General features: G+C 47.0%; 1 pseudogene; it reads left to right on the top strand.

Moving 5' to 3' along the window:
* The first annotated feature begins 1,016 nt into the window (after positions 1 to 1,016).
* LOC112075353 (uncharacterized) overlaps positions 1,017 to 3,804 on the top strand; it is a 53,101-nt pseudogene continuing 50,313 nt past the window's right edge.

Genomic DNA, 3,804 nt, shown 5'->3' on the forward strand with positions numbered 1-3,804 from the left:
AACCACTACCCTTTCCATTCCACCGTATTTTGGCGGAACCTCTCCTCGTCTTCTTGCGTATATCAACCAGAGCGTAGGGACTTTTCTCTCCACTCCAACTATATCTCCAGGTTCTATATTATCGGCAAAACTATCGGTCCTCCCTTAATGTGTCCTCCTTGCCCTACTACCTCTCTATTTATGGACCCTCTTCTCTTATTGGACACACTAAATAGGGAATAGGGTTCTATTAAATAGGGAATAGGGTTACACTAAATAGGGAATAGGGTTCTATTCAACAGTGAATAGGGTTCTATTAAATAAGGAATAGGGTTCTATTAAATAGGGAATAGGGTTCTATTCAACAGCGAATAGGGTTCTATTAAATAGGGAATAGGGTTACACTAAATAGGGAATAGGGTTCTATTCAATAGCGAATAGGGTTCTATTCAATAGCGAATAGGGTTCTATTAAATAGGGAATAGGGTTCTATTCAACAGCGAATAGGGTTCCACTAAATAGGGAAAAGGGTTCCATTTGGGATGCAGCCAGTGCAATGTCATCGTAATGGATCATTGCAGAGACACAAAGAGGACAGAGGCACATGCAGGGAACGACATGGGCAACACCGCCCTCTGTCGGCAGTGCCTATAACAACACCTTCATGACTCCTACCATATGGTGACGAGAGAGAGGGGGAACTGAATGTAGAGGCTGTTGGGGCATCACTGGCCTTCTGTGTCTTTGTTCATAGGAAATCACTTTGTATAAAGAGGGGCCACACATTTCCATACATCCAGTGATAATATAATACGGATGATACTGTATCTCTCTATTAATTTTCAAATGGATGAATTCATTTAAGTTTTTAATATAGCATSGATTTTGCGTTTAGCCAAATGGTTTCAGGGTCATACCCTCATAAACCGATTGACTATGTCASGCTGTCTAACTGCATACGGTCCAAAATACTGAGGCTATATGTCCTGTACAAAGACATGGAGGAAGTGAAAGGGAAAGGGAGGGGGAACGGGTGGCGGTGCCTGGCTGCATGGAGGCAAACAATCAGTGAACGCATGAACTCAGAAGACAGGTTCAGCAAACAATGGTTCTGACTGGGCATGCTCCATATCATTCTCCACTCGTATTCTCCTTCCTCCTCTTCTTCTTCTTCTTCTTCCACGGTGTTTCCAGAACAACCGCGTCTCTTCTTCGAGTCAATTCTGAGTATTCTCAAGAGAATCATCACCGCGAGCATTGCTCAGTCAGAGAACACGGAGAACAGAGGACGTGCGCGTTACCTTCCTGCCTCCTGTCCTTCCGTGTTCATACTTCATGTGGTGTCACAGTGGACTACTCGCTCTCCTGCAGTCTCGAACACGAGGGAATCACAGGCATTGATCCGCCAAAAAATGCATACGTGAAAACAACAATTTACCCCGCTGAAGATAAACACAGTCACAGACATCTTGCGCGGGAAAATGCGCGGCGCCTGATCTAGTCCTAGTAGGCTAAAGCTACCGGTTGCTGTCCAACTGTTTCGTTCAAGGGAAAACTTGATTTGAATGTGTCGTTTTCGGGTCGAAGGTGAGCGACAGTAGATACACGAGAGGACGAATAGCATTCTAAATAGCAAGCAGAGTGTCTCCGAGAGAGAGAGAGGGAGGGACTGGTGCTGTCCTTTCAGCACCACGGCAAGCAGTCACACACCCGCATTCACCTTGCAGTCTATGAATATCATTAACTAAAGAGAGTCTTTGTGTTGGATTCGGATTAGAAAGAATGAACAACACCCATTTTTATCTTCTTCACCTTTTGGATTTAAACCACCATCCATTGTTGTGGATTTAAACCACCATCCATTGTTGTGGATTTAAACCACCACCATCCATTTTTAATTGCATGCCATTGGCTACACTGGCTATCATTTTAGGATTTAAATGTTTTCCCTCTGGTAGGTCTGGTGGTTGATTTCTACGACAGGCTGTGGAAACATTGGGGCATCCGGCATCATCAGTGGGAATATGTGCTGATTAGTCCTATAGGCCTGCACTATTTAGGATATATAGCTTGCAACCAGCAGCAGCCTAGACGTAACTCTTCCCTCTTCCTCCCCTGGTAACCCTGGTTGTGCATGTGTTGCACTTGCATGCGTTTTCCCCCCCTCCCACTGTGGCGTGCGGTGCTCATAGAGTTGCCGTTGTGATGCTGGGAACTTATTGGAGACATGCTTAAGGGGCGCAATGGGCTTGAGCGACGAAAAGGATCGCATTGTGATAAACGTGGGAGGGACCAAGCACCAGACATACCGCGGTACCCTACGTACCCTGCCCGGCACCCGTTTATCCTGTCTGGCCGAACCCGACGCGCCTAGTCACTTCGACTGGGACGACAAACATGAGGAATTCTTTTTCGACCGCCACCCTGCCGTTTTCGCCCATATCCTTAACTATTACCGAACTGGTAAACTGCACTGCCCTGCCGATGTCTGCGGACCTCTTTACGAGGAGGAATTGGCATTCTGGGGCATCGATGAGACGGACGTGGAGCCTTGCTGCTGGATGACCTATAGCCAGCACCGGGAGGCGGAGGAAGCGCTTGATAGTTTCGGCGGGGGTGCCCTGCTCGACTTAACCAGTAATGAAGATCAGGACCCGGAGTTCGCGACCGACCCGGGGGATGGGGTTGGTGATGAGGCAGATGAGATGACGAGGAGGTTGGCGCAGGGGTATTCTACCGACGTAAAGGCAAGGGGCCTGTGGGGTCGTTGGCAGAAACGCATGTGGGCTCTGTTTGAAGACCCCTACTCTTCTAAATATGCACGGGTGAGTAAGAGAGATATTTCTCTACTGTCCATAATCTCTATTTCCCTTTCTAGCCTAATGATGGATATGTGGTTTCATGATGAATGAGAGATCTACAGAGATGGAGATTGATAGAGGACTTCCAGCCATGTGATGTGGAGAGGGTCTGTGTGAGAGTGACCTTGAGATGGCAGGCTAGTCCACTCCCCAGGGACTCACCAGGGAGCTCTACAGCAGGAGAATGTTACTGTAACAGTCAGGTGGGAAGGAATAAATGTTGACCAATGGATCCTAACCACTAGCCTACGTTCACCCCTAGATTGTGGTCCATGGGGCTCTGATCAAAAGTAGGACACTGAATAGGGAACCCGTCTGGGACACAGATGATGTCAGCAAAAAATAAACAGAGACAGCCGAGTGTATCTCACCACGAGTATTATAACCCTTTCTTACTAAGCTGAGCCAAACCGTGCCAAGCTGAGCTGTAATGCACTGGCATCCACCATGGTTCCTGGAACAGTACTGGAAAGGACAATAATAAAATAAAATATCAAAGACAGCACAGTTTGCCTATGGTTCAGKTTGGGACAATAGTGTGAAAAGGTGCTACATGTCTTTGTACCAAGAACTTCCTGAACATGAGAATAGCTTACCTGGGATGTTGGTTATTTAGTTTGGTTAAACAAGGTCAATGAATCCTCCTGGACTAGCCTGGGGCCAGATCTGTGCCATTTAGTTTGGTTAAACAAGGTCTATGAATCCTCTTGGACTAGCCTGGGGTCAGAACTGTCTGTGCTGTCTTAGTGAGTGTGACAATGGCCATAGGAGTTGGCAAGACAGCACCAACCAGGCTACTCATGGACATGAGACTAGAATACCTGGGTGGGATGTGGGCAGTTTGAAAATACATGGGAGGTTGGCAGTTTGAGAATACCTGGGATGTTGGCAGTTTGAGAAAACCTGGGATATTGGCAGTTTGAGAATACCTGGGATATTGGCAGTTTGAGAATACCTGGGATGT

The sequence above is a fragment of the Salvelinus sp. IW2-2015 genome, unplaced genomic scaffold (genome assembly GCF_002910315.2).
Source record: "Salvelinus sp. IW2-2015 unplaced genomic scaffold, ASM291031v2 Un_scaffold3102, whole genome shotgun sequence".
In the NCBI taxonomy this organism is placed as follows: domain Eukaryota; kingdom Metazoa; phylum Chordata; class Actinopteri; order Salmoniformes; family Salmonidae; genus Salvelinus; species Salvelinus sp. IW2-2015.